Source organism: Pseudophryne corroboree, chromosome 9 (genome assembly GCF_028390025.1).
Source record: "Pseudophryne corroboree isolate aPseCor3 chromosome 9, aPseCor3.hap2, whole genome shotgun sequence".
Lineage (NCBI taxonomy): Eukaryota > Metazoa > Chordata > Amphibia > Anura > Myobatrachidae > Pseudophryne > Pseudophryne corroboree.
The window spans coordinates 459467121-459488460 of NC_086452.1; the positions used below are offsets into that span (position 1 = coordinate 459467121).

The window sequence follows — 21340 nt, forward strand, 5'->3', positions numbered from 1 at the left end:
GTTTTGGCGCCTTACTGCGGCCCCATATCTTTATGGGGTCTGTTTCTTTTCTTTTTCTCATAATTCTCCTTTGTCTACCCCAGTCTGTTTCCCCTATGTGTCTTGTCTTCCCCAGGGTTGTGTCCTAGACGATGGACTCAGCGGTTGATGGCTCCTGCACTGCTATGTCATGGTCAGGTTAGTCTCACTTAATGTTAAGGGATTAAATTCCCCACAGAAACGTAAATTAGCGCTGTCCTCCTTCTATAAAATGAAGGCAAATGTAGTTGCGGTTCAAGAAACCCACTTCAAAAAATTAGATCCCCCTAGATTTCAAGATAACCGCTTCCCTACTTGCTATATGGCCAATGGCCCTACAAAAAAGGCTGGAGTGGCGATACTTTTTTCTTCAAACTGCACTTTCACTTTAGAGTCCCAAATAGCAGATCCTGAGGGTCGATATCTCATTTTGATAGGGTCGCTGGAGAACATTATGGTCACTCTAGTATCATGCTATGCCCCTAATACTGGTCAGCTCACTTTCTGCAGGAAACTTTGTGCTCTGATACAGAAACATACTAAGGGGTCGGTTATGATTTTGGGGGATTTCAACCTAGTGGTCGACCCCCTATTAGACAGATCTAGTTCTACTGGAGGTATTCGGTTGGGGGGTCGGAATGCTCGGGACGGGAGGCCTAGCCTCCGCCAGTTACTTGGGGAATTTGACCTATATGATGCATGGAGGACTAGGCATCCCACAGAGAGGGATTATTCCTTCTACTCACATGTACACAGCACATACTCCAGGATAGACCTGGCTCTGACAAACAAAGAGACTGTGACGGCTATCAGGGAAATCAAAATATTGCCAATGACCTGGTCTGATCATTCCCCGGTACTGGTGGTATGGGATTTGGAGACTGGTGGGACTCCCCCAGGGCCTTGGAGACTGGGGAGGTTCCTGCTCAATAATCCTGACGCCCTTAGCACTATTCGACAATCTATACAAATTTATCTTGACACAAATAAATCAGAAGATACTTCGACCTTTAACAACTGGTGCTCTTTTAAAGCGGTGATTCGAGGCATAGCCATCCAGACTGCTGCCAGACTTAAACGCTCCCAACAGGCGGAACGCCTGTCTGCTGATAAGGAGGCTGCCAGACTGGAATCATTACATAAAGCGAACCCGCTCAATAAGACTACCCATAAGCTTTTATTAGCCGCCCGGGAAAAAGTGAACATTTTCTCACTTAGGGAGGTGCAGCGCAATATTACTAGATTAAATCAGAGGTTCTATGCACTAGGTAATAAAGCGGGACGCCTTTTGGCTCGGAAGCTACAGTCTAAACGAGCTAGAGCCAGGATACACTATGTCTGTTCTGCGTCGGGATCTAGAGTATCTGACCCCTATGCTATAGCAAACACCTTTGCAGAGTATTACTCCCAGCTATATGACTTAAGATCTGACCCGTCCACCCCCCAACCCAGAGCGGTTGATATTCAGTCGTTCTTGAAAGAAATTTCCCTACCAACGGTAGACTCCGCGACTAGCCTGTTCCTAAGCGCCCCCTGGACATTAGAAGAATTAGACACAGCTGTCTCTGGTCTCCCGAAGGACAAAGCCCCAGGCCCTGATGGCTTCCCCCCCAATTTTTATAAAGTATATAAGAATGACTTGGCTCCCCTACTGTTGTCTGTTTTCAACGAGGCATCGGACGTGGGAAAGTTTCCCAAAGAAATGCTGGAGGCACAAATAGTTGCCATTCCAAAACCCGGCAAACCCCCCACAGCAGTACAAAATTACCGACCTATAGCCTTGTTGAACACAGACGTTAAGCTCTTTGCAAAATTAATTGCCAACCGTCTTTCCCCTCTACTCCCTTCTCTCATAGCGGCTGACCAGGTGGGCTTTGTCCCGGGCAGACAGGCTCCGGACAACACCCGGAGGGTGTTTAACATTCTCGGACACTGTGACGCGCAGGAAACACCCCTCCTTATTCTCTCCCTAGATGCCGAAAAGGCGTTTGATAGACTCCATTGGGGATATCTCAGAGCTGTTTTAGATAAATATCGGTTCGCTGGGAGGTTCTTGGATTCTGTCTTTGCTCTGTACTCCGCCCCCTCTGCAAGGGTTTTTGTTAACGGTTGTATGTCAGGGACTTTTAATATCACCAATGGAACCAGACAGGGCTGTCCCCTGTCACCCCTTATATTCGCTTTAGCTATTGAACCACTAGCTGAGAGAATTAGGACTGAATCAAAGATTACTGGCCCAGAAATTGGGGGTTTAACCCACAAGATCAATTTATTTGCTGACGACATCTTGCTCTGCTTAACCCGCCCTGATACCTCATTGGCTGCGCTACATGACGTACTGAACCGTTACTCTAATATTTCATATTATAAGTTGAACACGACCAAGACGGAGGCCCTACCGCTTCACATACCACCACGTACGGTGACCCGACTTAAAGATCTATACCGTTATGCTTGGCAGGTCAGATCCATTAAGTACTTGGGTATTCACCTCTCCTTAGACAGAGACCTGTATGACTGTAATTATGTACCCCTTCTTAGCGCCTTTGGAAAATTAATAAAAGAATGGTCCCTCCATGAAATATCTTGGCTAGGAAGAATCTCCGCGACCAAGATGATACTACTCCCTAAACTTCTTTATTTGTTCCGAGCTATACCTCGCAACTTTCCCAGACCCCTCCTGGTGAAAGCTAATACAATTTTTTCGCAGTATATATGGAAGGGGGCGAGGCCCCGCATAGCTAGACAGGTCCTGATGTTGCCTAAAATGGTGGGGGGGGGTGGCATACCCTAACCTGGAAGCGTACCACTCCACGTGCCTTCTCAGCCAGGCTCGAGATTGGTCTAACTTGCACAGCCCCAAACCATGGGTCCTTATAGAAAGGTCCTTTTTGGGTTCGATTGACTTGAGAGATTTGTTTCTGCTGCCTGCTCAAAGTGTTCCTAAGCGACCAGGCCCGGGGGAATCGGTTAGATGTACCCTGAAGCTCTGGCATAATGTTGCTGCGTCTGATCCGAAAATTGCATTGCCTGCGGCTGACTTAGAAATCAAGACTATTACTAATCTCATACCCAACCTGGGATTGGACAACTGGATCCGCGCTGGGGTTGTGCATTTGGGAGACCTATACTCGGGGGGAGGGTTGGTGCCCTTTTCTAAGTTATTAAGTAATTCGGGTATCCCGAGGCAGGACTTCTTCAAATACTTGCAGGTTCGACACTGGCTGCAGTCCTGTGGGAAAGAGGGGGGGGGCGCCCGTCCCCCTTCCGGCCTCCCTCCGCCTCCGGCTGTCTTCTCCGGACCATAGGGGTGGAATATCAAAATGGTACCAGTATATAACCCTCCTCTCTAAAAGGGGTAAGTTTCCTTCACAGCTGAAGTGGGAGAGGGATCTCTCCATTGATCTGCGGGAGGAGGAGTGGGACTCCATCTCCTCGAGGTGCTTTGGGATATCGAGATGCCTCCAGCACTCGGAGATGTACTTCAAACTGTGCCAAAGGGCGTACTTTACTCCACAGCGACTCCATACCATTTGGCCTTCGGTTTCCCGGTTATGCTGGAGGAATTGCGGCCACGTGGGTAATATCCTACATGTTTTCTGGGAGTGCCCTGTTTTGGGGTCGCTGTGGACTGAAGTGTTCTCCCTTCTCCAAGAAGTGTTGGGGGTTGAGGTCCCTATGACCCCTATGTTCGCCCTATTCCATTATTCCTCACCCGACCTTATGCGCTGCGATAGATATATTGCTGGCCATATCCTCATATCTACAAAGGCCGCAATTGGACAGCTTTGGAAAACACCAAATGTACCCACGCTCCACGCCATTGTCAACAGCACACAAACACTATTTGTTTGAAACATCGGGGGGTTACGGTGTCATCTCACCACCCTCAGTACTGAATCACTGGCTGAAGTGGAAAATATTTCGGGAACGGACAGGGTTTCCTATGGTCGTTGCTAACCCTATAAACTGGTCGCAGTTACACTCCCCACAATCAGCGGATGCCTGAGTATTACTGCTATATTTAGTACATATTTCACTGTTAATTAAGACCGATATTTGATCAGATGTGTTGGGAACGTTCTCATCAGTGGAACCTAACCTGTGTCTTTGTTGTCCCCTATGTGTCTCAATGTGTTGTCTCTCTTCTTGTTCTACTCTACCTTCTTTTTCTTTATCTGTTAGATTTTAGTTCTATATATTTGTTCGGCCGGATTCGGCGGTACATGATTATGACATTGTAAACATTGTTGCACTGTTAATGCACGGTAATATTTCTGCTTGATATTTTGTTCAGTCAATGTATACTTATATTGGAGCGTATGTGTGCTGCCATGCCCGGCTGGGTATGTTACTGTTCAAAAAATAAATAAAAATCAGGATTTTGGTACTTACCGATAAATCCCTTTCTCCGATTCCACAGGGGCCACTGGAGTGTAGTTACAATGGGGAGATAGTAGGTGGTATTGGTAGCTGGCACTTTAAAAATTCTCACACTGTGGCTAGCTCCTCCCCTACTATCTCCCCTCCAAGCCAGTCTACGTTAAACTGTGCCCGAGGAGAGCTGTAATAAACAAACCGTAAGGTAGAGGAGGTTAACGACGCCCTGTAAACCAGGCGAACACAAACTAAACCTGGAACAGAACCTGACAAAAAACCAGGCTAGCCTGAACCCAACAAGCAGTCATATGGTGATCTGCAATCGTTAATCAAACAAAAATCAGGAGAAACAGCGCTGGGCGGGCGTCCAGTGGCCCCTGTGGAATCGGAGAAAGGGATTTATCGGTAAGTACCAAAATCCTGATTTCTCCTTCATCCACTAGGGGCCACTGGAGTGTAGTTACAATGGGGACGTCCCAGAGCTCCCAAAAAACGGGTGGGAAAGCGCTGAGAGTCCTGTAAAAACTGCTCGGCCAAACAGTGATGCAGAGGCCGTAAAAGTGTCAAACTTGTAGAATTTGACAAAACGAATGTCGGTTTGACCAAGTAGCCGCCCGACAAAATATTCATGGAGACCCCGCGGGCGGCTGCCCACGAAGGTCTTACAATGCGCGTAAAGCGCGCTGAATTGGAAAACGGAGGTTCCCTAGTAACCGCCAAGAAGACTGTCTGATGATCAGATGTATCCAACTGTCCAGCATATGCTGGGGCCCCGGCTATTTAGTACGGGAGCATCGTCCAGAGCAAAGAAGAAAAAACACTTCATCGAATAGCCTGAGACCTCTGTAGAGAGAGTTGACGAGCCCTGACAACATTCAGAGAGGATTGAAAACCACTAGTGTCAGATTTATATGAAAAATGGACCTCCCCTCTGGAAGAAACGACCGCTGAGGCCGAAGCCGAGCCCGGGGAGTTGCCAATAGAGTACTCCCTGAACAAGAGGCCGAACTTACGGCCGCTAGGCTAATCTCATTTGGAAGAAAAGCGAAAAAGGCAGAGACCTAAAATTCCGGTCAGTGTGGTTTGAAGCGCAGCGGAGCAAAAAACCTCCCAGAGAAACCAAAGATGAATGGTAACTGGAAGAAGGGGGAAAAACCCCCTTTTATCTTCATTATGTTCCATAAAGTTTTCCCAAAGTGGCAAAAGCGAGAAGAGGTAATAGACTTCTGAAATCGGAGCCCAGTAGGCCTAACCGAACTAGGGAACTCCTCCCTTCTGAGGTCTCGTGAACAGTCACACGGGTAACCGAAACCAGTGTAAAATTGAACAAGGAGAAAAAAAAAAAAAAGGAGCCTGTTGAAGTAGACAGTCCAGTCGAGGTAGGAGCCAAGGCTCCTCTACTGACAACAGGCGTATCTGTATCTTCAAGTCATGCGTGGCCCAACCAGCGCCACCGAGAGGACTAGCACGCATAATCCCCTCCTGTGTTACTGAACATGAAGTAGAAATAGAAAAGGAGGCAGGATAGAATAACCAGAAAACTCCCCGGAGCCCTGAGGGCCTCCACGGCTACTGCCGTCCGAGAGTAATAAAGGGTTAAAGAGTCAGTCAGAACGCCCTGAGGTCGATCCGAAATCTCCGCCCACAGCGGACCAGCTGACAAAACTCCGGGGCATGTTCCCTCACCCAGGAGTCTGACCTGGTGGCTTGATCTGGAAACAAGATTGTTGTCCCACTTTCCGAGAGGAATGGAGGCGACCACTCATTACGTCGCAACTTGACTGAAGAAATAGAGTCTCTGGTGCCGAGGAATGAAAAAAACCTCTGACGGACCGTGTTGAGAAACGTCTATGCGGAGCATAAATTGGATCTGTGTCGAATCAGAAGCTCGTGGATCCTCCGGATATTCAGAAGCCACCTAATGTACAGAGTGGGATAGTAGCAGTAAATTGTCCCATTAGGGAACCAACGTCACCCACTGCCCTTGAAAAAGGGTTATTCTGTTATCTTCCTAAACTCTGTGGGAGCGGAAGAGAGAAGAGTAAAGGACTTACAGTGAAAATGAGAATCCTGTTAAGGGGGAATCTGAGAAAAGCCTGTCCAACGGAAATCAGTAAACAGGCATCTCTGAAGACAAGGGACACGTAAAACTCCCTTTCTTGTTTAAACTAGCAATCACAGACTAAAAGGATTGTAAGGCCAGAATAGGCCTGTCCGAGCCACTTGGCTTCGGAACGTGAAAAGAAAACAAAGGCCTGAGAACTGTCCTAATTCAAATGATATGTGTAAAACAGGGATCAACACCCTTTGCGGTTAGAAACCTATGGAGCGCAGCCTGCAGTATGACTCTCTTGTCATCGTAAATCAGCCGACCCATGCCGAGGGACTCCTGAGACGGTTGTAACCGCCCAAGCCTTCTCCCATCGACCTGCGCCTACCCTGGGACCCTGCAGGTGTAATGGGTGTATAGGATGACATAAAATCAGACTGGACTGAGGATGTTGAACCTCTGCTTCAGCCTTTTTACCCTGAGAACCCCTGGCGACGAAGATATCACCCGTGTGGAGTCAAAAACCTGAAAGGGCACGAAAAAATCTAAAGGGAAGACCAGTAAAGGTCTGTCTTGGAGCTGGGGCAGTAGTAGGAGAAATCAAAGTGGACCTACCTCCATTGGTTCAAGAAATCCTGCAGAAAGTTCCTTCCCCAGAACCATCTGCCCCGTAGGATTTCATGTTTACTTGTCACTGTCGCAGCCCCAGAGGTCGTCGGGTTAAGACAGCCCAAGCGAAGATGCAGGGTCCGAGTCTGTAGACATGGAGACCTCCAAGGAACATAAAGCAGAATCGTGATTCTGACCTGTATCAAAGTATCAATTGATCCTGATGCGAAGCATCCTGTAACCTAGAGGACAATTGTTCCCCAACCTACCTGCTCCGGATACGGTAGAACCATGCTGCCGCATATGTCGATGGATCCCTGAGCAAGGTTGCCTCAGGAAAACGGCGGCTTGATGGACCGGCGATACACCGAGGTGTATACCTTAGAGAGGTTCTGATACCATCTCCTGCCATCTGCGGGGAAAAGATAGGAAAACAAACCTTGTTTGATACCTGATATTGTGTATTCGGGTGTCTGTCGGCCGCCTACCGGAGCCTGCCCAGCTCATCCGAAACTGAACCAGTCGCTGTCATTTTCGTCAATGGCGTGGAACCCTGATGGACTTGACGTGTCCTCCTCCTTTACCTGCAGTATCAGATGAACTGCTGTATTATGTACCTGTATATTCTGAGACACTGGTTCAGATCCACAGAAAACAGACATCAGTAATGCATGGAATGTTAGCAAAGTTTATTTTTGGAAAGGTGTGTTTGGTCCCGCTGTGATTTGATCCTGTGACCTTGGAAACCAAAGTCCAAGGGCTTACCTGATGAGCTATTGTCTGGATAATAGTGACATTACCTGCATCATTGATCAAACAGGGGTGTGCAGGTGCGTGGAGGGCGAAGCAGATGGCTCCGCCGCATACCTCACACCTCAGAGGGAATTCTTCGACTATCCCAGGAGAGACAAACGAAAGGAGAAAAGGTGGGTTAAATAAACAGAGCCCTACGTAAGGTCTGCACTATAATGTGTAGTGACCGATACGATTAAAATAAACTTTCTGGAGCAGCGGAGACCTGAACCAGCAACGCTGCGCTGTGGGACAGGAGTCTTAGCCCTAGGCTATAGGAGTTCTCCTTAAAGTTTTGTTTGGATTCAAACCCCTGTTCAGATACCCGCTACTAGCGTACTGAGCCGCAGCGCTATTTGTCTGATGCCTTACACGCATTCCACAATTACAAATAGCATTAGTAACTAGTGACAAGAAGGAATAATAAAGGGAAGGCAACACCCCGCCCTGTATTTAGTGTACCGCTAATTAAGGTGCACCAGATGTTTCTCTGAGGTTCCGCTGGCTTTTCAAAATGGTGACCAGCCTGTGAGAAAGATGGGGGAAAATGTTATGTGCAAGATGTTGTTATTAGAAAACATTGCGGAAGTAGCCTACAGCACCTGGTGTTCCCAGGCGGTCTCCCATCCAAGTACTAACCGGGCCTGACCCTGCTTAGTGTCCGAGATCAGACGAGATCGGGCGTGTTCAGGGTGGTGTGGCCGTAGGCTTTTATCCCCTATATCTGGTATTTTATGGATTTATCTATATACATACCTACACGCACCTAAATATATATATCTATATATATACATGCACAAACATAACTATATATGTATATATACACACACACCGTAGGTAAATAAATACTGCACAGTAGATCCTTTTAATTATTATTGAGCTGAGTCCCAGCTACTGTAATAGAGCAGGTTCCCTGATTTGCAAGTAGGAAAATGCTGGGTAGAGGACTCTACTGCAGGAGGAAGGTATCTATATTTCAGCAGCCTGAAGTATCGAAAAGTTACAAATCCCAGAGCTGTTGCCTAGCGATGGGGAGACCTGGGAGCCCACTGAGTAAAGCGGGTTAACTGTTAATATACCTGGGACTTTATTTGTATTTGTCTCTGAGTATGCAAGATTAGCCCACTGGGCTATAGGAGACACTGCAAATATGAAGCCAGGTCTGTGCAGGGAGGAAATGGCCGCCAGAGTGAAACTCCTCTGGGCTATGCGATAAAATCTATATAGTGGATAACTGGATTAGTGCTGAGCCACTCTGACTATATCACATTCTCCCCAGCACCATGTGCATTAAACTCACATAAATGCCTATTACACTATAACAGTGGCCGGGGAGCGGAGAATGCTGAGCCCGCTGTACAGAGCAGGAGTTAGCTCCGCCCCCCGGCTATGGCGCCTTATTGCAAAACTAAGCGGGAAGCGAGCTGTACCCTCCGCTGGGCCTGCGAGTCACCGCCGGGGAGCGCTGAGCCCGCTATACAGCGCTAGTAGAGCCCTGTATCTGCTAGCCGCCGCCGGGGAGTGTTGCGCTGAACAGAGCGCGAGTCGCCGCCTGGGAGCAGGGAGCGCTGAGCTCGCTCTACAGAGCGGGACTTAGCTCCGCCCCCTCCGTACAAGGCGCCAAATTTAAACATTGCTTTGCGCTCGAGCGGGATCCCTGTGCCGGCTCTGTGAGTCGCGCTGAGTGGGGATCTGTGCGGGGGGTGCGGGGAGCTGGGGGAGCAGAGGGTTATCAGAATGACACACACCCGTTTTTCAGTCAGGGTTGTATAAACACATACTCAGCCTCCCCCAATCATCCTGTCTGTTTCTCCATGAGGAGGACAGGTAAGGATACAATAAAGTACATTACAGCCCCAGAGAGCCCTTCTGGAGTGGGTTGTACAACAATAAACAGATTGCTCTAAAAACATACATAGCCACCACAAATAAAGTATACTTCACTCACCACTGTGTTCTTGGTGGATCGGCCCCGACACACGCCGCACGCAGCGGCGTCCAGCCGGAATCTTCTGTGGTGGGGTGGTCCCGACACAAGCCGCACGCAGCGGTGTCCGACCATTTTTGATACTCACCGCTGCCATGCTGCCGGAATCTTCTGCTGGATGGAGTGGCCGCGACACGCGCCGCACGCAGCGGTGTCCGCCAACTCAGGAGAGCTCAGTGTCTCCCTCAGCCGGGGCCCATCCCTAGCCGCACGCAGCTGCGATGGGACCCCGCCGGCAGCTCCCACGGTGCAGACTGGCAGTGGCAGAGCTGCCAGTCTGTGAGTGTAAGAAAAATAAAATAATAAAGAAAAAAGAAGAAAATTCTTCAGCTAAACCCAAGTGAACCAGCTACCTCGGGCACTTAACTAAGACTGGCTTGGAGGGGAGATAGTAGGGGAGGAGCTAGCCACAGTGTGAGAATTTTTAAAGTGCCAGCTACCAATACCACCTACTATCTCCCCATTGTAACTACACTCCAGTGGCCCCTAGTGGATGAAGGAGAAACTATTGATTAAAAAAAAAAGAAAGCCCTGGCACAGTGCATGAGTTGCCGATAGCTATATAACACTGGGGAGTGTTGAGCTTTAAAACACTGGGGAGTGCAGAGCTATATAACACTGGGGAGTGCAGGGCTATATAACAGTGGGGAGTGCAGAGCTATATAACACTGGGGAGTGCAGAGCTATATAACACTGGGGAGTGCAGAGCTATATAACACTGGGGAGTGCAGAGCTATATAACACTGGGGAGTGCAGAGCTATATAACACTGGGGAGTGCAGAGCTATATAACACTGGGGAGTGCAGAGCTATATAACACTGGGGAGTGCAGAGCTATATAACACTGGGGAGTGCAGAGCTATATAACACTGGGGAGTGCAGAGCTATATAACACTGGGGAGTGCAGGGCTATATAACACTGGGGAGTGCAGCGCTATATAACACTGGGGAGTGTAGAGCTATATAATACTGGGGAGTGCAGAGCTACTGTATATAACACTGGGGAGTGCAGAGCTATAGAACACTGGGGAGTGCAGAGCTATATAACACTGGGGAGTGCAGAGCTATATAACACTGGGGAGTGCAGAGCTATATAACACTGGGGAGTGCAGAGCTACATAACACTGGGGAGTGCAGAGCTACATAACACTGGGGAGTGCAGAGCTACATAACACTGGGGAGTGCAGAGCTATATAACACTGGGGAGTGCAGAGCTATATAACACTGGGGAGTGCAGCGCTACATAACACTGGGGAGAGCAGCGCTACATAACACTGGGGAGAGCAGCGCTATATAACACTGGGGAGTGCAGAGCTATATAACACTGGGGAGTGCAGAGCTATATAACACTGGGGAGTGCAGAGCTATATAACACTGGGGAGTGCAGAGCTATATAACACTGGGGAGTGCAGAGTTGTTGTATATAACACTGGGGAGTGCAGACCTACTATATATAACAATATGGAGTGCAGAGCTACTGTAAATAACATTGGGGAGTGCAGAGCCACTGTATATAACATTGGGGAGTGCAGCGCTACATAACACTGGGGAGTGCAGCGCTATATAACACTGGGGAGTGCAGCGCTACATAACACGGGGGAGTGCAGCGCTATATAACACTGGGGAGTGCAGCGCTATATAACACTGGGGAGTGCAGCGCTATATAACACGGGGGAGTGCAGCGCTACATAACACGGGGGAGTGCAGCGCTACATAACACGGGGGAGTGCAGCGCTACATAACACGGGGGAGTGCAGAGCTACTGTATATAACACTGGGGAGTGCAGAGCTACTGTATATAACACTGGGGAGTGCAGAGCTATATAACACTGGGGAGTGCAGAGCTATATAACACTGGGGAGTGCAGCGCTATATAACACTGGGGAGTGCAGAGCTATATAACACTGGGGAGTGCAGAGCTATATAACACTGGGGAGTGCAGGGCTATATAACACTGAGGAGTGCAGAGCTATATAACACTGGGGAGTGCAGAGCTATATAACACTGGGGAGTGCAGAGCTATATAACACTGGGGAGTGCAGAGCTATATAACACTGGGGAGTGCAGAGCTATATAACACTGGGGAGTGCAGAGCTACTGTATATAACACTGGGGAGTGCAGAGCTATATAACACTGGGGAGTGCAGCGCTATATAACACTGGGGAGTGCAGAGCTATATAACACTGGGGAGTGCAGATCTATATAACACTGGGGAGTGCAGATCTATATAACACTGGGGAGTGCAGAGCTATATAACACTGGGGAGTGCAGAGCTATATAACACTGGGGAGTGCAGCGCTATATAACACTGGGGAGTGCAGGGCTATATAACACTGGGGAGTGCAGAGCTATATAACACTGGGGAGTGCAGGGCTATATAACACTGGGGAGTGCAGAGCTATATAACACTTGGGAGTGCAGCGCTACATAACACTGGGGAGTGCAGAGCTATATAACACTGGGGAGTGCAGAGCTATATAACACTGGGGAGTACAGAGCTATATAACACTGGGGAGTGCAAAGCTATAAAACACTGGGGAGTGCAGAGCTATATAACACTGGGGAGTGCAGAGCTATATAACACTGGGGAGTGCAGAGCTATATAACACTGGGGAGTGCAGAGCTATATAACACTGGGGAGTGCAGAGCTGCTGTATATAACACTGGGGAGTGCAGACCTACTATATATAACAATATGGAGTGCAGAGCTACTGTAAATAAGATTTTACTCACCGGTAAATCTATTTCTCGTAGTCCGTAGTGGATGCTGGGGACTCCGTAAGGACCATGGGGAATAGCGGCTCCGCAGGAGACTGGGCACAGCTAAGAAAGAATTAGGACTACCTGGTGTGCACTGGCTCCTCCCACTATGACCCTCCTCCAGACTTCAGTAAGGATACTGTGCCCGGAAGAGCTGACACAATAAGAAAAGGATTTTGAATCCCGGGTAAGACTCATACCAGCCACACCAATCACACCGTATAACTCGTGATATTATACCCAGTTAACAGTATGACAACAACTGAGCCTCTCAACAGATGGCTCAACAATAACCCTTTTAGTTAACAATAACTATATACAAGTATTGCAGACAGTCCGCACTTGGGACGGGCGCCCAGCATCCACTACGGACTACGAGAAATAGATTTACCGGTGAGTAAAAACTTATTTTCTCTAACGTCCTAGTGGATGCTGGGGACTCCGTAAAGACCATGGGGATTATACCAAAGCTCCCAAACGGGCGGGAGAGTGCGGATGACTCTGCAGCACCGAATGAGAGAACTCAAGGTCCTCCTCAGCCAGGGTATCAATTTTGTAGAATTTTGCAAACGTGTTTGCCCCTGACCAAGTAGCAGCTCGGAAAAGTTGTAAAGCCGAGACCCCTCGGGCAGCCGCCCAAGAAGAGCCCACTTTCCTCGTGGATTGGGCTTTTACAGATTTAGGCTGCGGCAGGCCAGCCACAGAATGCGCAAGCTGAATTGTGCTACAAATCCAGCGAGCAATAGTCTGCTTTGAAGCAGGAGCACCCATCTTGTTTTGTGCATACAGGATAAACAGCGAGTCAGTCTTCCTGACTCCAGCCGTCCTGGAAACATACATTTTCAAGGCCCTGACTACGTCCAGTAACTTGGAGTCCTCCAAGTCCCTAGTAGCCGCAGGCACCACGATAGGTTGGTTCAAGTGAAAAGCTGATACCACCTTAGGAAGAAACTGGGGACTAGTCCTCAATTCTGCCCTATCCATATGGAAAATCCAATAGGGCAGTGGTTCCCAAACTGTGTGCCGTGGCACCCTGGGGTGCCTCGGGACACTTGCAGGGGTGCCGTGGATTGGTGGTCCAGGACCAACCAAAATTATTTCTGGTCAATGCAATAGGCAAAACCAGTGCTGGTGGCTGCCGATCATAAAATATGTGGACAAACAGAAGCAGATCTTGTTCCTCACCACATAATGGAACCTAAAGATGACATATAAACAAAATTTTTGATTTCAAAAATTCTCGCTAAGAAATTTTTGGCCTAGGGGTGCCATGAATAAAATTCTGATACTCTAGGTTGCCATGATTCCAAAAAGTTTGGGAACCACTGCAATAGGGGCTTTTGCATGACAAAGCCGCCAATTTTGCCACCCGCCTTGCCGAAGCCAAGGCCAAAAGCATGACCACTTTCCACGTGAGATATTTTAAATTCACGGTTTTGAGTGGCTCAAACCAATGTGACTTTAGGAAACCCAACACCACGTTGAGGTCCCACGGTGCCACTGGAGGCACAAAAGGAGGCTGAATATGCAGCACTCCCATGACAAATGTCTGAACTTCAGGCAGTGAAGCCAGTTCCATTATGGAAGAAAATTGATAGAGCCGAAATCTGGACTTTAATGGAACCCAATTGTAGGCCCATAGTCACCTCTGACTGTAGGAAGTGCAGAAATCGACCTAGCTGAAATTTCTCCTTTGGGGCCTTCCTGGCCTCACAGTACGCAACATATTTCCGCCATATGCGGTGATAATGGTTAGCGTTCACTTCTTTCCTAGCTTTAAATAGCGTAGGGATAACTTCCTCCGGAATTCCCTTTTCCTTTAGGATCCGGCGTTCAACCGCCATGCCGTCAACGCAGCCGCGGTACGTCTTGAAACAGACAGGCCCCCTGCTGCAGCAGGTCCTGTCTGAGCGGCAGAGGCCATAGGTCCTCTGTGATCATTTCTTGGAGTTCTGGTTACCAAGCTCTTCTTGGCCAACCCGGAACAATGAGTATAGTTCCTACTCCTCTCCTTCTTATTATTCTCATTACCCTGGGTAAGAGAGGCAGAGAAGGGAACACATACACCGACTGGTACACCCACGGTGTTACCAGAGCGTCCACAGCTATCGCCTGAGCGTCATTGACCTGGCGCAATATCTTTGTAACTTTTAGTTGAGGCGGGACGCCATCATGTCCACCTGTGGCCTTTCCCAATGGTGTACAATCATTTGGAAGACTTCTGGATGAAGTCCCCACTCTCCCGGGTGGAGGTCGTGTCTTCTGAGAAAGTCTGCTTCTCAGTTGTCCACTCCGGGAATGAACACTGCTGACAGTGCTAACACATGATTTTCCGCCCATCGGAGAATCCTTGTGGCTTCTGCCATCGCCATCCTGCTTCTTGTGCCGCCCTGTCGTGTACATGAGCGACCGCCGTGATGTTGTCTGACTGGATCAGCACCGGCCGGTGTTGAAGCAGGGGTCTAGCCTGACTTAGGGCATTGTAAATGGCCCTTAGTTCCAGAATATTTATGTGTAGGGAAGTCTCCTGACTTTTCCATAGCCTTGGAAGTTTCTTCCCTGTGTGACTGCCCCCCAGCCTCGAAGGCTGGCATCCGTGGTCACCAGGACCCAGTCCTGTATGCCGAATCTGCGGCCCCCTAGAAGATGAGCACTCTGCAGCCACCACAACAACGACACCCTGGCCCTTAGAGACAGGGTTATCCGCCGATGCATCTGAAGATGCGACCCGGACCACATGTCCAACAGATCCCACTGGAAAATCCTTGAATGGGACCTGGCGAATGGAATTTCTTCGTAAGAAGCTACCATCCTTCCCAGGGCTCGCGTGCATTGATGCACCGACACCTGTATACGTATTAGGAGGTCTCTGTCTAGAGACGACAACTCCTTGGACTTCTCCTCCGGGAGAAAACCTTTTTATCCTGTTCTGTGTCCAGAACCATACTCAGGAACAGTAGGCGCGTCGTAGGAACCAGCTGCGACTTTGGAATATTCCGAATTCCGCCGTGCTGTTGTAGCACTTCCCGAGATAGTGCTACTCCGCCGAACAACTGCTCCCTGGACCTCGCCTTTATAAGGAGATCGTCCAAGTACGGGATAATTATTTCGGCCATTACCTTGGTAAATACCTCGGTGCCGGGGACAGACCAACGGCAACGTCTGGAATTGGTAATGACAATCCTGTACCACAATTTTGAGGTACTCCTGGTGAAAAGGGTAAATAGGGACATGCAGGTAAGCATCCTTGATGTCCAGTGATACCCTCCAGGCTTGCAATAATCGCCCTGAGCGAATCCATTTCGAACTTGAACCTTCGTATATAAGTGTTCAAGGCTTTCAATTTTAGAATGGGTCTCACCGAACCGTCTGGTTTCGGTACCACAACATTTTGGAATAGTAACCCCGGCCTTGTTGAAGGAGGGGTACCTAGATTTCACCTGCTGGAAGTGCAGCTTGTGAATTGCCGCCAGTACTACCTTTCTCCGAGGGCAGCAGGCAAGGCTGAGGTGAGGTAACGGCGAGGGGGAGTCGCCTCGAACTTCAGCCTGTATCCCTGTGATACTATTTGCAGAACCTAGGGATCCACCTGTGGGCAAACCCACTGGTCCCTGAAGTTCCCGAGACGCGCCCCTACCGCACCTGTCTCCATGTGCCTTTTATAGGCAGCATCACCTGTCCACTGCCGGGTTTTTAATACCCTCCTGGCAGAATGGACATTGCATTAATTCTGGATGCCAGCCGGCAAATATCCCTCTGTGCATCCTTTATATATAAGACAACGTCTTTAATATGCTCTATGTTAGCAAACTATTTTCCCTGTCTTAGAGTATTAATATTATCTGACAGGGTATCAGACCACGCTGCAGCAGCACTATTTATGCTGAGGCGATTGCAGGTCTCAGTATATAACCTGAGTGTGTATATACAGACTTCAGGATAGTCTCCTGCTTTTTATCAGCAGGCTCCTTCAAGGTGGCCGTACCCTAAGACGGCAGTGCCACCTTTTTTGACAAACGTGTGAGCGCCTTATCCACCCTAAGGGATATCTCCCAACGTGACCTATCCTCTGGCGGGAAAGGGTACGCCATCAGTAACTTTTTAGAAATTACCAGTTTCTTATTGGGGGAACCCACGCTACTTTACACACTTCATTCATTCATTTGATGGGGGAACAAAACACTGGCTGCTTTTTCTCCCCAAAAATAAAACCCCTTTTATGTGGTACTTGGGTTCATGTCAGAAATGTGTAACACATTTTTTATTGCCGAGATCATGTAACGGATGTTCCTAGTGGATTGTGTATATGTCTCAACCTCGTCGACACTGGAGTCAGACTCCGTGTCAACATCTGTGTCTGCCATCTGAGGTAACGGGCGCTTTTTTGAGCCCCTGATGGCCTTTGAGACGCCTGGGCAGGCGCGGGCTGAGGAGCCGGCTGTCCCACAGCTGTTTTACGTCATCCAGCCTTGTAAGGAGTTGATATTGTCGTTTAATACCTTCCACCTATCCATCCACTCTGGTGTCGGCCCCACAGGGGATGACATCCCATTTATCGGCCTCTGCTCCACCTCCACGTAACCTTTCTCATCCCACATGTCGACACAGCCGTACCGACACACAGCACACACACAGGGAATGCTCTGACTGAGGACAGGACCCCACAAAGTCCTTTGTGGAGACAGAGAGAGAGTATGCCTGAAAACTACAGGGGAGAGCCTGGGGAGCTGTCTTCCAGCTACACTGTGAAGAGAAAATGGCGCCAGTGTGTTGAGGGAGATAGCTCCGCCCCTTTTTCGCTGACTTTTCTCCCGCTTTTTTATGGATTCTGGCAGGGGTATTTATCACATATATAGCCTCTGGGGCTATATATTGTGATATATTTGCCAGCCAAGGTGTATTTATTGCTTCTCAGGGCGCCCCACCCCAGCGCCCTGCACCCTCAGTGACCGGAGTGTGAAGTGTGTATGAGGAGCAATGGCGCACAGCTGCAGTGCTGTGCGCTACCTTGGTGAAGACTGATGTCTTCTGCCGCCGATTTTCCGGATTTCTTCTTGCTTCTGGCTCTGTAAGGGGGCCGGCGGCGCGGCTCCGGGACCGAACACCAATGGCCGGTTCCATGCGGTCGATCCCTCTGGAGCTAATGGTGTCCAGTAGCCTAAGAAGCCCAAGCTACCACCAGTTAGGTAGGTTCGCTTCTTCTCCCCTTAGTCCCTCGCTGCAGTGAGTCTGTTGCCAGCAGATCTCACTGTAAAATAAAAAACCTAAATATACTTTCTTTCTAGGAGCTCAGGAGAGCCCCTAAGTGTGCATCCAGCTCAGCCGGGCACAGGATTCTAACTGAAGTCTGGAGGAGGGTCATAGTGGGAGGAGCCATTGCACACCAGGTAGTCCTAATTCTTTCTTAGCTGTGCCCAGTCTCCTGCGGAGCCGCTATTCCCCATGGTCCTTACGGAGTCCCCAGCATCCACTAGGACGTTAGAGAAAATAACATTGGGGAGTGCAGAGCCACTGTATATAACATTGGGGAGTGCAGAGCTACTTTATATAACACTGGGGAGTGCAGCGCTATATAACACTGGGGAGTGCAGAGCTATATAACACTGGGGAGTGCAGAGCTATATAACACGGGGGAGTGCAGCGCTACATAACACGGGGGAGTGCAGCGGTATATAACACTGAGGAGTGCAGAGCTATATAACACTGGGGAGTGCAGAGCTATATAACACTGGGGAGTGCAGCGCTATATAACACTGGGGAGTGCAGGGCTATATAACACTGGGGAGTGCAGGGCTATATAACACTGGGGAGTGCAGAGCTATATAACACTGGGGAGTGCAGCGCTACATAACACGGGGGGAGTACAGCGCTACATAACACGGGGGAGTGCAGCGCTATATAACACGGGGGAGTGCAGCGCTATGTCACACGGGGGAGTGCAGCGCTATATAACACTGGGGAGTGCAGAGCTACTTTATATAACACTCTGGAGTGCAGAGCTATATAACACTGGGGAGTGCAGAGCTATATAACACTGGGGAGTGCAGAGCTATATAACACTGGGGAGTGCAGAGCTGCTGTATATAACACTGGGGAGTGCAGAGCTACTATATATAACAATAGGGAGTGCAGAGCTACTGTAAATAACATTGGGGAGTGCAGAGCTACTGTATATAACACTGGGGAGTGCAGAGCTACTGTATATAACACTGGTGAGTGCAGAGCTACTGTATATAACACTGGGAAGTGCAGAGCTACTGTATATAACACTGGGAAGTGCAGAGCTACTGTATATAACACTGGGGAGTGCAGAGCTACTGTAAATAACACTGGGGAGTGCAGAGCTATATAACACTGGGGAGTGCAGAGCTACTTTATATAACTCTGGGGAGTGCAGAGCTACTGTATATAACACTGGGCAGTGCAGCGCTACTTTTTATAACACTGGGGAGAGCAGAGCTACTTTATATAACACTGGGGAGTGCAGAGCTACTGTATATAACACTGGGGAGTGCAGCGCTACTGTATATAACACTGGGGAGTGCAGAGCTACTGTATTTAACACTGGGGAGTGCAGAGGTACGGTATATAACACTGGGGAGTGCAGCGCTACTGTATATAACACTGGGGAGTGCAGAGGTACAGTATATAACACTGGGGAGTGCAGCGCTATATAGCACTGGGGAGTGCAGAGCTACATAACACTGGGGAGTGCAGAGCTACTGTATATAACACTGGGGAGTGCAGAGCTACTGTATATAACAATGGGAAGTGCAGAGCTACTGTATATAACACTGGGGAGTGCAGAGCTACTTTATATAACTCTGGGGAGTGCAGAGCTACTGTATATAACACTGGGCAGTGCAGCGCTACTGTATATAACACTGGGCAGTGCAGATCTACTTTATATAACACTGGGGAGTGTAGAGCTACTGTATATAACACTGGGGAGTGCAGAGCTACATAACACTGGGGAGTGCAGAGCTACTGTATATAACACTGGGGAGTGCAGAGCTACTTTATATAACACTCTGGAGTGCAGCGCAGCGCTATATAACACTGGGGAGTGCAGAGCTACTGTATATAACACTGGGGAGTGCAGCGCTATATAACACTGGGGAGTGCAGAGCTATATAACACTGGGGAGTGCAGAGCTATATAACACTGGGGAGTGCAGAGCTATATAACACTGGGGAGTGCAGAGCTATATAACACTGGGGAGTGCAGAGCTATATAACACTGGGGAGTGCAGAGCTACTGTATATAACACTGGGGAGTGCAGAGCTACTGTATATAACACTGGGGAGTTCAGCGCTATATAACACTGGGGAGTGCAGCGCTATATAACATTGGGGAGTGCAGAGCTACTGTATATAACACTGGGGAGTGCAGAGCTATATAACACTGGGGAGTGCAGCGCTATATAACACTGGGGAGTGCAGAGCTATATAACACTGCGGAGTGCAGAGCTACTGTATATAACACTGGGGAGTGCAGCGCTATATAACACTGGGGAGTGCAGCGCTACATAACACTGGGGAGTGCAGCGCTACATAACACTGGGGAGTGCAGAGCTATATAACACTGGGGAGTGCAGAGCTATATAACACTGGGGAGTGCAGAGCTATATAACACTGGGGAGTGCAGGGCTATATAACACTGGGGAGTGCAGGGCTATATAACACTGGGGAGTGCTGCGCTATATAACACTGGGGAGTGCAGAGCTATATAACACTGGGGAGTGCAGCGCTATATAACACTGGGGAGTGCAGAGCTACTGTATATAACACTGGGGAGTGCAGAGCTACTGTATATAACACTGGGGAGTGCAGCGCTATATAACACTGGGGAGTGCAGAGCTACATAACACTGGGGAGTGCAGAGCTACATAACACTGGGGAGTGCAGAGCTACATAACACTGGGGAGTGCAGAGCTACATAACACTGGGGAGTGCAGAGCTACATAACACTGGGGAGTGCAGAGCTACATAACACTGGGGAGTGCAGCGCTACATAACACTGGGGAGTGCAGCGCTACATAACACTGGGGAGTGCAGAGCTACATAACACTGGGGAGTGTAGAGCTATATAACACTGGGGAGTGCAGAGCTATATAACACTGGGGAGTGCAGAGCTATATAACACTGGGGAGTGCAGCGCTATATAACACTGGGGAGTGTAGAGCTATAAAACACTGGGGAGTGCAGAGCTATATAACACTGGGGAGTGCAGAGCTATATAACACTGGGGAGTGCAGAGCTATATAACACTGGGGAGTGCAGAGCTACTGTATATAACACTGGGGAGTGCAGCGCTATATAACACTGGGGAGTGCAGCGCTATGTCACACGGGGGAGTGCAGCGCTATGTCACACGGGGGAGTGCAGCGCTATGTCACACGGGGGAGTGCAGCGCTATGTCACACGGGGGAGTGCAGCGCTATGTCACACGGGGGAGTGCAGCGCTATGTCACACGGGGGAGTGCAGCGCTATGTCACACGGGGGAGTGCAGCGCTATATAACACGGGGGAGTGCAGCGCTATATAACACGGGGGAGTGCAGCGCTATATAACACGGGGGAGTGCAGCGCTATATAACACGGGGGAGTGCAGCGCTATGTCACACGGGGGAGTGCAGCGCTATGTCACACGGGGGAGTGCAGCTCTATGTCACACGGGGGAGTGCAGCGCTATGTCACACGGGGGAGTGTAGCGCTATGTCACACGGGGGAGTGCAGCGCTATA

The 21340-nt window shown here is 49.2% G+C and overlaps 1 protein-coding gene and 1 non-coding gene across 5 annotated transcripts in view; both read right to left on the reverse strand.

Moving 5' to 3' along the window:
* The window catches only part of RAD18 (RAD18 E3 ubiquitin protein ligase), a 543966-nt gene that overhangs the window by 414715 nt on the left and 107911 nt on the right, over positions 1 to 21340 (reverse strand). The gene's annotated exons all lie outside the window — the stretch shown is intronic.
* LOC134960808 (5S ribosomal RNA) lies at positions 8440 to 8558 on the reverse strand. The gene has a single exon (XR_010187817.1). It is a non-coding gene; the product is annotated as a 5S ribosomal RNA (ribosomal RNA).